The sequence below is a fragment of the Bubalus bubalis genome, chromosome 16 (assembly GCF_019923935.1).
Source record: "Bubalus bubalis isolate 160015118507 breed Murrah chromosome 16, NDDB_SH_1, whole genome shotgun sequence".
In the NCBI taxonomy this organism is placed as follows: Eukaryota; Metazoa; Chordata; class Mammalia; order Artiodactyla; family Bovidae; genus Bubalus; species Bubalus bubalis.
In genome coordinates this window covers 7,163,531-7,177,321 of record NC_059172.1, presented here as the reverse complement: position 1 = coordinate 7,177,321, position 13,791 = coordinate 7,163,531, and the positions used below count along the sequence as shown (strand labels likewise).

At 48.3% G+C, this 13,791-nt stretch overlaps 1 long non-coding RNA gene across 1 annotated transcript; it reads left to right on the top strand.

The window, feature by feature from the left end:
- Positions 1 to 526: 526 nt before the first annotated feature.
- Positions 527 to 8,164, top strand: LOC123329691. Its single transcript, XR_006545212.1, has 3 exons — positions 527 to 1,050; positions 2,285 to 2,992; positions 7,883 to 8,164. It is a non-coding gene; the product is annotated as an uncharacterized LOC123329691 (long non-coding RNA).
- The last annotated feature ends 5,627 nt before the right edge of the window (positions 8,165 to 13,791 follow it).

Below are 13,791 nucleotides of genomic sequence, written 5' to 3'. Positions count from 1 at the left end.
GGGCCCCCTGGCCGGCAGCAAGAAAAACCACCCTGAGGAGAGGCCCGCACACCACACTAGAGGGTAGTCCTCGCTCACAGCAACCAGAAAAGAGCCTGCATGCAGCACGGAAGAGCCTGTGCAGCCAAAGAGAAATAAATAAATACAGTTTAAAAAAGAAAAAGATCGGAGCTGATGGTTAGACTTGTGCAGCCCACCTGGAGTCTTGACGTCAGGGAGGTGGGAGAAGGAGGGGCTCTGGGTCATGTCAATATTTGGAGAGTTTGAGATCAGGACGATCTAGTGGGTGATGAGATAAATTTCCAGTTAGAGTCTGGAATCAGGGAAATGCAGTTTAGACGTGTGTTTGGTTGTTAGTCGCTCAGTCGTGTCTGACTCTTCGTGACCCCGTAAACTGTAGCCTTGCCAGGCTCCTCTGTCCATGGGATTTCGCAGGCAAAACTACTGGAGTGGATTGCCATTTCCTTCTCCAGGGGATCTTCGTGTTTGGTTAGTAGAGGCTATTTTAAAATTTGAATTTAAATGCCTTTAGGTGAGGATCCCATTCCCAGCTTCCGGGGTTCTCACCACTCCTTATTGGCCACATCAGATTTATGTATTTACATGACCAGCTATCTGCCCAGCCCTGTGGCTAACAGAATTTTCCACCCGAACAGTGGATGTCTCTAAGTTTTGAGAGTCTATTAATTCAAGTAGAAACAAACCAAAGGCAGATTTGCAGAATTTAGTATAGTTTTAAACTTTGAGCTTTTCTCTCATTCTCATCGGAATGAGAATAATGCCAGTCTTTACTGGTGATCTTCATTGATGACAATGATAGTTGGTGATAAATAATAGTGAAAAAGTTGGCATTTGTTTCCACTCGTTCCACATGTTTATTGAGAGCTGCTCTGTGTTAGCACTTCTCTAGGTCTCAGGAATACAGCAGCGAAGAAAACAGACAAAAATGGAACTTGAATCCCAGTGTGGGTGGAGGGAGACAGACAATAGAGAAGATACATCATTGTATTAGATGGCGATAAGCACTACAGAGAAAAGTTGGGAAAGAAGGTAAGAAGTATTGGAAGAGGAGGGGTTAGATGGGGTGGCCGTTGTGGGCTGCACTGAGAAAATGCATATTTAGTGAAGATCTTGATTTAGTGTGGGAACTGCCTTTGGAGCGAAGACCTAGGCAGGAAAAAGCGGCAAGGGCAGAGGGTTAGAGGAGCCCCGTGGGCACACCATGCCCGGCTCTGAGTCACTTCTCTTCCGTGAGGGAGGTGCTGTCACTCTCCCCACTTGCAGACGGGCAGACTGTGGCGGGAGAACCTAAGAAAGCTCCTGTGGGTTCATAAGAGGTAGAACCGGGCTTCTAACCCAAGCGGCCTAACTCGAGATCTTGTGCCTGTAAATGCTAAGCTGAAGAAATTAGACCCAGGTATGGAGGATTTACACCTCCAGCTCTAAGCAGCCTTCCCAGCCCTGGAGGAAAACCCTGGGTGTGGTGGGAGGGGAGCGAGTGACTCGGGCCTTGGCTGGCTTCCTGCTGAGTCACTGCCGATGGGCCGTGAAGGGAGGCGAGGGGCACTCAGGCCTCCCCTCCTCACACTGGTTGGTTCCTGCCTTCCGGGGGAGACCTTCCTGGCAGCCGGCCTGAACCACACATTGTCAGTGGGCAAATTTGTCTGACTTTCCTAAGAGCTCTGCTGCAGACTGTGGGTGGCCTCCGTTTGCCAGTGTGGCCCCATGGCCAGCAAGAGGGACGGGCCCTGGAGGTTGACCCTCTGCCCAGCCCAGCCCAGCACCCTCTAGCATGTCCCGGATGGACGCGTTCTGCCTCTTGTCAGACTGGCTGGCTGTCATCTTCAAGAACAGCTGTGTGCTTGCCCCCCCACTACAGACAGCCAGATGCAGAGGGCAGCCACCCACACTGCCCTGGGCCTTGAGAGGCTCACCCTCTTGACATATTCATTCAGGCAGACGGCAAGGAAGGAACCCATAAGTACTATAACGTGTATATCAAGTTTGTTAAGATTTCAAAACAGGGACTGATGAATAATAGTAGCTAGCACGGACTGAGCACTGGTAGGTTCGAAACGCTTACCATAGTTTATCTCATCTTCATAGTTCCCTCACCACCTAGCGAGGGAGGTGCTTCCTGTTTTATAGAAAAGAGCCTCAGCGAGGCCTTACCCAAGAAAGGGCCAGGAGGACAGTGGGAATAGAATCCTGGAGTCCGGAAAGTACAGGCAGGGGCTTGGTTCCCCAGAGAGCCACAGGTTAAGACTCTGTGTTTCCGCTACAGGGGGCACGGGTTCAGTCCCTGGTTGGGGAACTGGTCAGATCCCGCATGCTACATGGCACAGCCAAAACCAAAGGACAGAGGAGGACAGTGACAGATGAAGCTGGAGAGGACCAATGGGACCAGGGGCTTGAGATCGTGGTGGCAGGGAACCACTGAAGATTTTCCACGGCATTTCTCCTTGGTGCCCCAGAGGTGTTGGATCCTTGTTGCTTTAGTTTACGGTGACCTTGGAGCTCAGATAATGGAGACTGAACAAACACAGTGGGAAGAACTCAGACTGCCTGTGGGGCGACATCCCTCCCTGGCTCCTTGCTCACCAAGCATCCTCTGTACCTGCTGAACTTCTACAGAATACCCTTAGGTAAGAATTGTAGGGCTTCCCTGATGGCTCAGTGATAAAGAATCCAAACTGCCAAAGCAGGAGACGCAGGTCTGATCTCTGGTCGGGGAGCATTCCACACGCTGCAGAGCACCTAAGCTCATGTACCACAACTACTCATCCTGTGCTCCAGAGCCCAGGAACCACAACTACTGAGCCCACCCGCCACAGGTGCTGAAGCCCACATGTCCCAGGGCCAGTGCTCCCCAGAAGGAGAAGCCCCTGCAATGAGAAGCCTGTGTACTGTGACGAGAGAGTAACCCCTACTTGCAGCAACTAGAGAAAAGCCCATATAACAAAGAAGACCCAGCAGAGCCAAAAATAAATAGGTAAAAAAAATTTTTTTAAGAAAAAAGGTGTTGCATTATCTTAAAAAAAAAAAAAAAGAATTGTGTGTTCCAGGAATGTGCTGTGCTGTCCACAGCTGGCTGATCCTCTCCACCCTGGCCATGCCCACCTGCCCTGATTCACCTCTTCTCATGGCCTTCATCTCCTTCCTCCCCAATTCTAATGTGCACCGAAGTTGTTTCTGTTTAGCTAGCATTTCCACCGCTTTTTGCTAAACTTCTCCTCTCTGTGCATCTTATGAGATCTATTCAGGTTGGCTCATAACACCTTGGAGAAGGCAGTGGCACCCCACTCCAGTACTCTTGCCTGGAGAATCCCATGGACGGAGGAGCCTGGTGGGCTGCAGTCCATGGGGTCGCTAAGAGTCGGACACGACTGAGCAACTTCACTGTCACTTTTCACTTTCATGCATTGCAGAAGGAAACGGCAACCCACTCCAGTGTTCTTGCCCGGAGAATCCCAGGGACAGGGGAGCCTGGTGGGCTGCCATCTATGGGGTCTCACAGAGTCAGACACGACTGAAGCGACTTAGCAGCAGTAGCACAACACCTCCTTGCAGTGGACATCATTGGGTTACCCACCCAGTCTAGTCTCCTTCCTGCCTGGCTTAAGAAACCCCAGTTTTCTTCTGGGTGACCACGTGGCCAGCCCCAGGGCATGGGTCTAAACCAAAGACAGCACCGTTTCCCTTTCCCAGACTCCCTTGCCGCTAGGGTATCCATGTGGCACAGCTGTTGACAGCAGGACCTGCAGGGAAGTCTGCTCCGAGGCTTCTGAGAAAGTTTTTGGTTTTTTGACAAAAGGAAACAGGCCCTGCCCCAGGGCTCCTGGGGGCAGCCCTTCCCACTGCCCCCAACGTAAATACAGTCATGATGGCTGGAGAGTCCTGCAAGCTGGGGGAGCGTATCAGGTGAGGGTTGCCAGCAGCCATCGTCTGGAGAAAGCCTGCCTTCCGAGGTGAGTGCGCCTCAAACACACAGAGAAGAGCAACAGAGCGGCAAGGAAGAGGAAGAAAAGTCAAAGTCTCTTTTTTTGAATGTCTTGATTCACACCTGAAACCAGCACCACTCCTGGAATTCCAAGTTATGTGAACAATACATGCCCTTCTTTGTTCCTTATGTGTGTTGAGATGGGTTTCTATTATTTGTAACCAAAGGCCCGGGTCTTCCATCTTGACAGCAAATGTTTAACAGGGCTCCCAACCTTCCTCTTTCTGCAACACCTGCGACCTTGACGGGCTGTTAGGATGTGAATAAGGGCTCCAGTCACATGTCATTCTCCTGCCCACCCTCAACCTGAGCACCCCTCCCCATCACACACACACACACACACACACACACACACACACCTCTATCTCTACCCTCTTGGTCAAAACTGGCCCAAAGGAATGAAGAATGGGGAAACCCAGGGTGTCACCACATACCATTCTGAGCTCCACAGTGTGCCCAGAATGTACTATTTTGTAACCCCTTTGTTTGAGAAACACTGGAGTTAAGAAATGGGTGTGAGAGAAAAGTGGTCTGGGTGGGGTGCACGAGGTCTGTGTGATCCGGGAGGAACCTTTGAGAATGTGTGTCTCTTGTCTCACTCATTTATTATTCAGAAAACACATTAGTGTATATATATATACACACATATGCAATGGCAACCCACTCCAGTACTCTTGCCTAGAAGATCGCATGGACGGAGGAGCCTGGTAGGCTGTAGTCCATGGGGTCGCTGGGAGTCGGGCACGACTGAGCGACTTTACTTTCACTTTTCACTTTCATGCATTGGAGAAGGAAATGGCAACCTACTCCAGTGTTCTTGCCTGGAGAATCCCATGGATGGGGAGCCTGGTGGGCTGCCGTCTGTGGGGTCACACAGAGTCGGACACGACTGAAGCGACTTAGCAGCATACACACATATATTTTGCTACACCTCGTTTGGCTTGTGAGGTCTTAGTTCCTCAATCAGGGATTGAACCTCAGCAGTGACAGCGCTGAGTCCTAATCTCTGGACGACCAGGGAATTCCCTGTGCTGTGCTAAGTCCCTTCGTGTCCGACTCTTGAGACCCTGTGGACCGTAGCCCACTGGGTTCCTCTGTCCATGAGCTTCTCTAGGCAAGAATACTGGAGTGGATTGCCATGCCCTCCTCCAGGGGATCTTCCTGACCCAGGGATCGAACCCGAGTCTCTTATGTCTCCTGCATTGGCAGGTGGGTTCTTTACCACTCGCGGCACCTGGGAAGCCCATGGAAGTCCCTACGACAGTATTATTAACTTTAGTGAACACGCTGCATGTTATATGCTGTGACATTTATTTTCAGAGTGGAAGTTTGTACTTTTTGGTCTTCTTTCCCCATTTTTGCCCACCCCCACCCCCGACTCCCATGCCCACCCCCCACCTCTGACACCACCCATCTGTTCTCCACACAACACGTTTTTCTTTTGAGCACCTATTTGGTGCCGGAGTCTAAAACCTTCCCTGCTTTCTCTCCGTGGGTGAGGAAATGCGAGGTACAGTGTATGAAAGCTGCAAAAGAAAGAAACCAGCTGGTGAGTCTCCACCTTCTCTCCTTCTCAAAACGGAAACGACCTTAAAATGAAACAGACGAAATCCAGATTGGCAAGAGAGCCTTACTATTGAGAGGGATCTGAGATACTAACACGAGGCGTCACGCTGGGAGTGGGAACCTCCTTTCCTGGAAACCTTCAGGATAAAGGTCTAAACCGCTGACTCACTCTTGCTAGGCATGTCCGTGGGGTAACGCAGAGAGCAAGGGCTTCTGAGTGAAGAAACTTGGGTTGGAATCCTGATTCCTTTCTTGAAAAGGGTGAATTTTGACAAATTGTTAAGCCTCTGAGGCTTGGTGTTCTTTGAGTTATTGGGAGCATTTTATGAAGATAATAAGTAATTAAAAAAAATTGTCTGTGCTGTTCTTAGTTGTGGCACGTGAGATCTTTTGTTGCGGCATGCAGGATCTAGTTCCCTGACCAGGGATCAAACCCGGGCCCCCGCCTTGGGAGTCTCAGCCACTGGACTACTAGGGAAATCCCTATGGAATGTTTTTTTGAGGGCTGACTATATTCTGGCTCCGATCCAAGCGCTGTATGTGTCTTAACTCATGAAACCTTTACAACAAATGAAGAAATCAAGGCTTAGGAAGGTCAGATGCCTTGCCGGTCAGCTGTAAAGCCTGGCTTTGAACTCAGGGAGCCTGGCTCCAAAGCTTGTGCATGTAACCAGGTCACTTACTGCCACTCTTCTTGGTAAAATGGAGATGACTCCTTTGGTTCAATCACTAGAAAGGATAAGAAAGTGGTAAGATGCAAGGGCTCTGGAGCCACACTGCCCCGGGGGTTCAAATCCCAGGTTTAGAATCTGCCTGCCAATGCAGGAGACAAATCCCATGAATGGAGGAACCTGGTGGGCTGCAGTCCATGGGGTCGCTGAGAGTCAGACACTACTGAGTGACTTCACTTTCACTTTTCACTTTCATGCATTGGAGAAGGAAATGGCAGCCCACTCCAGTATTCTTGCCTAGAGAATCCCAGGGACAGCGGAGCCTGGTGGGCTGCTGTCTATGAGGTCGCACAGATTCGGACACGACTGAAGCAACTTAGCAGCAGCAGCAGGAGACATAAGAGATGTGGGTTTGATCCCTGGATGGGGAAGACTCCCTGGAGGAGGGTACGGCAACCCACCTCTGTGTTCTTGCCTGGGAGATCCTGTGGACACAGGGGCCTGGTGGGTTGTAGTCCATAGGGTCACAAAGACTGAAGCAACAGCAGCTGCAGTTATGAGCAGATCGCTTCACTTCTCTATCCCTGCCTTGATTTCCTCATCTGTGAAATGGAGCTGAAAGTAACACTCTTTGGCCTTTTGTGAGAACTGAGGGAGTTAACCCAATAAACTCTCTTTTTAATTTATTTTTATTTATTTGGCTGTACCAGATCTCCATTTGCGGCACTCGGGATCGCTCCCTGCGACATGTGAACTCTGAGTTGCCGCCTGTGGGATCTAATTCCCCGAGCAGGAATTGAACCTGGCTCCCCTGCAGGGGGAGCGCAGAGTCTTAACCAGGGGCCCACCAGGGAAAGTCAAAACAATAGACTTGCATCATACCTGCTGCCGGGTAAACACTCGGTACCTGCTGCCTAGTACTGTTTCAGGTCTCTCTGTTTCCTTAGGGAGGCCCCGCTGTCCACCCCCACCCAATCTGAATTATGTCCCCATCTCTGAGCATCCTGCTTCTTTCCCAGACAGCACTTAGGATTACTTGCAATCATGTATAATAGTAGCCATTTCACCGTGTTGTTATGAAGATTAAAGGAGATGATGTGAGGAAAGCACGGAGCTTTGTGGCACATGTTTGGCTCTTGGCAAGGGTAAGCTGCTATATTATTATCACCAGCTATTTACACTGGATGCCTTCCTTGGTTGAAAACACTGATGTAGTGACGTATTGACAATTTCACCAAATCTAAGCGTTATTCAGCTGCGTCGGACTCTTTGCGACTCCGTGGACTGTAGCCCGCCAGTCCATGGAATTCTGTCCATGGAATTCTCCAGGCCAGAATACTGGAGTGGGTTGCCATTTTCTACTCCAGGGGTTCTTCCTGACCCAGGGATCGAACCCAGGTCTTCTTCATTGCAGGCAGGTTCTTTACCATCTGATCCAAAGCAGCCATCAATTATAACCCACACCATTACTAATGGATTTCTAAGAAATACAAAATCATGGCATAAAGCTTTCTTATCACTTAGAATTTCCATTTCGTGCATAGTGAAAGAGCTCTTTAAGTCTTATTTAGACATAGATTTTTATTGTGTATCAAGCTGCTCTGTTTCCTTGCTTTTTAAAAAACACAATAACTTTTCATTTCAGTGCCAAATCAGCGTGAAGTCTTTTTGAAGACATTGTCAGCAGAGATTAAACCAACGTCTGCGGTGCTGGCGCTGCCCAAAGCTTAACGACAAGGATGACGAGATGCGGAACCGTGACCGAGTTCGTGCATGCGCACTACATCACCGCCGTCTCCCGCCTGCTTGCGATTTGAGATGCCGCCGTTACCACACACGGCCTTATTTCAGAGACGTTAAAATTATGTTGAAAAAGGTGTCGTAAGTTTGATGGAGTACAATAAGAAAATTTGAATGTCCTCCCTAACAGTTGTGTTGTTTCTTATTTGATGTTTCAAAAGCCACTGTGGTTTAAGTCAAACCTATGTAGGTTTTCCCTCTAAGTAACGGTTTCATCTTTAGCACTGAGCTTTTTTTTAAAAAAAGTTTTATGTATTTATTTGGCAGTGCTGGGTGTTAGTTGCGGCACGCAGGATCTTCAGTCGCAACTTGCTAACTCCTAGCTGCGGCATGTGGGATCTTAGTTCCTTGACCAGGGATGGAACCCGGGCCCCCTGCATTGGGAATGCAGAATCTTAGCCACTGGACTGCCCAGGGAAGTCCCCTAGCCTTGAGTTTTGATTCACGCAATGCTAGCTGCTGTAAAAGATAAACCCGAAAACCACATTGGTTAACACTCTAAAGGTCGATATCTTGCATGTATAAAGTCCAAATCAGACGTTCCTCGTTGGCGGCAAGGACTTCATGTCGTCATTCAGGGATCCAGATACAGAGATTTTGCCAGTTCCAAGAGATCAAGGCTGCCCTGGGGCTGGAAACATAGAAGGTTTTATGGGCTGAGCCTGGAGGAGGCAGGCACAGAACACTTTTTCTCACATTCCACTGTCAGATCTTGATCATATGGCCGCACCTACGGGAGCCTGGGAAATGTTCTGTGGCCGTGTCACCAGGAAGAAGGGGAACTGAGTTTGGTAATCAGATACCAGTATCTGCTCTGGGCTTTGTAGGAAGTTCAAGTCCTGTGACGGCCATGCTGTGTAAGTTAATTCATTGCACCCTCACAGCAAACCCCCCAAATGGTTACTATCTTCATTCTACAGGTAAAGAAGCAGAGGCTTGGGATTTCCTTGGCAGTCCAGTGGTTAAGACTCCATGTTTCCAATGCAGGGGTTCAGGTTCAATTCCTAGTCAGGGAACTAAGATCTGACATGCTGTGCAGTGCGGCCAAAAAGTAAAAAGAAAAAAAGAAAAAGAAACTGAGGTTCAAAGAGATGATTTGCCCAAGGCCACATTACTCCATAGTTAGGGAGCAAGTATTGAGGCTTTTCTACCTATTTCTTCCATTAAACCCGCCTCCCTCTTTGAACTATCCAAGAATGGCGAGGGAGAGAGTGTAAATAGTTCTTCTCAGATGGAGCTGATTCACATACAGGGTATAGTTTGTTTTTTTTTCTGAGGCCAGTGATTTCACCTTTAGTCAGTCGCCTCTTGGGCTTCCCTGGTGGCTCAGTTGTAAAGAATCCACCTGCTAATGCAGGAGATGTGAGTTGGATCCCTGGGTCATGAAGATCCCCTGGAGAAGGAGATGGTTACCCACTTCAGTATTCTTGCTTGGAGAATTCCATGGACAGAGGAGCTTTGCAGGCTGTAGTCCATGAGGTCACAAAGAGATGGATATGGTTTAACGACTAAACAACAGTCACCTCTTACTAGTGGACAGGAGGCAACAGGGTTTGCTACCCACTAACAGGATCATGTCAGACTCTTTGGGACCTCATGAACTGTAGCCTGCCAGGCTCCTCTGCCCATGGAATTTTCCAGGCAAGAATACTGGAGTGGGCCCACTGGAGTGGGCCATTTCCTACTCTAGGGGATCTTCCTGACCCAGGGATCAAACCTGAGTCTTGTGCATCTCCTGCATTGGCAGGTGGATTCTTTACCAACCGTGCCACCAAAAGTATAGCTGTACTGGGTACATGACTTTTTCAAGCAATCACTGTTTTTGGCTGAGCCTTGAAGCTGGCATGCATGCTCAGTCATTCAGTCATGTCTGACTCTTTTTGAACTCATGGACTGTGGCCCATCCTCTGTCCATGGTTTTTTTTTTTTTTTTTTTCCCAGGCAAGAATACTGGAGGAGGGTGTCATTTCTTACGGCAGAGGATCTTTGAGACCAAGGTATCAAACCCAAGTCTCCTGTGTTGGCAGGTGGATTCATTACCACTAAGCCACCTGGGAAGCCTTACCTTGCAGGATCTTATTCCCTGGTAGCTCAGCTGGTAAAGAATCTGCCTGCAATGCAGGAGACCCCGGTTTGATTCCTGGGTTGGGAACATCCCCTAGAGAAGGGATAGGCTACCTACTCCAGTATTCTTAGGCTTCCCTGGTGTCTTAGATGGTAAAGAATCCGCCTGCAATGTGGGAGACCTGGGTTCAATCCCTGGGTTGGGAAGACCCCTGGAGGAGGGCAACCCACTCCAGTATTCTCACCTGGAGAATCCCCATGGATAGAGGAGCCGGTGGGCTCAGTCCATGCGGCTGCAAAGAGCTGGACACGACTGAGTGACTAAGCGCACTTCCCTCACCAGGGGTTGAACCCATGGCCTTGGCCGTCAAAGTTTGGAGTCCTAACTACTGCACCGCCAGGGTATTGCTGGGAGTGATCATTTTGACAATAGAGATCTATCTATAGATATAGTCCATCTGTCCTAAGTCACTTCAGTTGTATCCGACTCTTTGCGACCCTATGGACTGCAGCCCTCCAGGCTCCTCTGTCCAGGGGATTTTCCAGGCAAGAATACTGGAGTGGGTTGCCATGCCCTCCTCTGGGGGATCTTCCTGACCCAGAGATCGAACCCGAATCTCTTATGTTTCCTGTACTGGCAGGTAGGTTTTCTACCATTAGCACCACCCGGGAAGACCCTATAGATATAGATGTTGATGTAAATGAGATTGTAGATATAGACATTAAAAGGAGACTTAAAAGTAAAAGGAGTATGGCAAAAACCATCACAATATTGTAAAATAATTAGCCTCCAATTAAAATAAATAAATTAATTTAAAAAAAGTAAAAACAACCAAATGCAATGTGTAAATGCTGATTGAGTCCTAGTTTGAAAAACCAGTATTTAAAAAAATTATAGGAAGAAATGTATATATTTGAGCATGGGCAGAGTATCTGGTGCTATGAAGGAATTATTATTGTGTTGGTTGTGATAATCTGTACTTCTCTAGTGGCTCAGATGGTAAAGAGTCTGCCTGCAATGCAGGAGACCCAGGTTTGATCCCTAGGTTGGGAAGATCCCCTGAAGAAGGGCATGGCAACTCACTCCAGTATTCTTGCCTGGAGAATCCCCATGGACAGAGGAGCCTTGTGGGCTGCAGACCATGGGGTCACAAAGAATCGGACACAGCTATGTGACAATCATATTGTAGCTAGGTGGACAACTGTCTTTAGTTTTTAGAGGTGTACTGAAGGGTGAAATGTCATGATGTTTGTACTTTAAAACAAATCAATGACAAAAACAGTAACAGAAAAATAGATGAACCAAATGTGGCAAAACTTTAAGAACAGTTAAATGTTGGTAATAGGTATGAGTATGTTCATCACATTTTTTTCCCCATGATATTTACTGTGTTTTTTTTTTTTAAATTATTGATTGGTTTGTTTGTATCCCTGGTACACAGTTGGATTTTATTCTTTTTTTTTTTTTTTTCTGCTAAACTCAGTTCTCACTGATGTTGTTGGCTCTTATCCATCATTGCCGGCTTGAGTTTTGCTGGTTCTGGCTGCATCTCTGGCTTTCTAGGTTCCCCCATTCATAGACCGGCTCTGCCCTTGGTCTATCTCTGGCCACAGGAAGCAGGACTGCTGGTGGTCCTGGTGCTCACCACAGCCTCGGCGTGAGCCTGCAGGGTCTCTCACCCTCCCCTGTGACGTGCTACCATCACACTGGCAATCCCTGGAGGGCAGAGACTTTGCTTGACACTTCCGGCTAGCTGCTAAAGCACTTGCCACCATATGCAATCAGGGCTCTGAAATCATTCGTTGATTGATCGCTTGTATTCATCCCCCTCTTGGCCCCACTTCACACTTTTTTGATGAGAAATATTTTCATGTGTTACTTTCTTTTCTCCTATTACTTTTTAGTTATACAAGTAACACACGGTCATGGTAGAAAACTTAGAAGATAGAAATAAACTAAACAAGGATTAAAATAATCTGAAATCTGGTCTTCCATTGTTATCATTTTCATGCATAATTAACTTTTCTTTATGCATACGTTGAAATATTTTTCTGGGAATTCCCTAGCGGTCCTGTGGTTAGGACTATACCTTCACTGCTGAGGGCCCAGGTTCAATTCCTGGCTTGGAAACTAAGATCCCACAAGCTGTGCAGCATGGCCAAAAAATAATAATAATAAAGTAAAATGTTTTTCACTCTATAAAATGGCATTATCTTTTCCTTCCTTCCTCAACAGAATATTGAGAGAATATTCTTCCAAATCAGTAGGTATACATCTATGCCATCATTTAAAATATCTGTATTCTTTTATTAGCCTATCCCATAATTTATTTAACTAGTCCCCTATTGGTAGGCATTTAGGTTCTTTCTAATTTGCTACTGTATTGAAGATCCTTGCTTGTATCTCTATGCCCATGTCAATCATCTACTTGTTCATTCAGTGGTCTTTTATCAAGCCCCTTCTGGGTGTCAGGCTCTTTTCTAGGCACTGGAGAAACAACCACAGTGGATTTTTGCTGGGGGTAAAATGCCCGTATTTGTTTCTATTATTATTAAAGACTTTTAATACACATGGGCAAACTGTCTCAAGAGAGACTGGGCGGGTTTCGTTCCCACTTGTGGGGTATGTGTGTGTCTAGTGCCCTGTCCACGGTGGTGCTTCTGGCTGGCTCCACACGGCCTCTGCAGGAGGTGCCCAGCAGTGTGGCAGGCATCCCGGTTCTCTGCCCCCCTGCTCGGGGTTCTTTCCTGGGCCACACCCCTGCCTTCCAGAGTCGGCTTCCCTGCCTCCCTGTTCTGGCTCCACGACCCTAGTTTCCTGCCTGCCTCTGAGCGGGCCTTTGATTTCAAGGTTCCCTGCAGATACTTCCTCCACCTGCCTTGGCCCCATGCAGTGCTCCCCACAGTCAGCCACCACGCTTAGCCCCTGAATAGAGGGCTCGGGCAACCAGAGAGCAAGAAGCAGGCAGGATTCTGGGGCGTCACTGCTGACGGCAGGTTTTTCCCTTCCTCTGCGTCTCTGTCTTCTTTCAGCAATACCCTCAGAAGCCAATCGGGATCTCCCCTCATCTGTGTGCAGAAAGAGCTGGAATTGAATCTTGGCCCTTGACCCAAATCCTTCCAGGAGAGCAGGGGCATCCCTTGGCATCCATGGATTAGTGCAGAGTGTGCAGCCGTGTATTTGGACTTGGCCTTGGGGACAGAGGGATCAGTGGTCCTGGGGAAAGGCATTCTGTCCTGAGAGTGGGGAGACTCAGGCCTGAGCCCTGGCTCTGTGTGTCCTGTGTGACTGTAGTGGACAAGTTGTGGTGTGTCTGCTCAGCTCACCGCTACTCCTGTCTGTGCATCAACCACCCAGTGGGGGGCCTTTGATGGCCATTTTCATATTGGGTTGGCCATAAAGTTCATTTGGGTTTTTCTGCAAGATGTTATGGCTACTATAAGGGTTCCATCATAGCTCAGCTGATAAAGAATCCACCTGCAATGCAAGAGACCTGGGTTTGATCCCTGGGTTGGGAAGATCCCCTGGAGAAGGGAAAGGCTACCCACTCCAGTATTCTGGCCTGGAGAATTCCATGGACTAATAGTCTATGGGGTCACAAAGAGTCAGACGCGACTTTCACTTTTCACTTTCATAATACAACCCTGTCTCCTCAGCTACATTGGTAGGACCTGGGGTGGGCTTGGAAT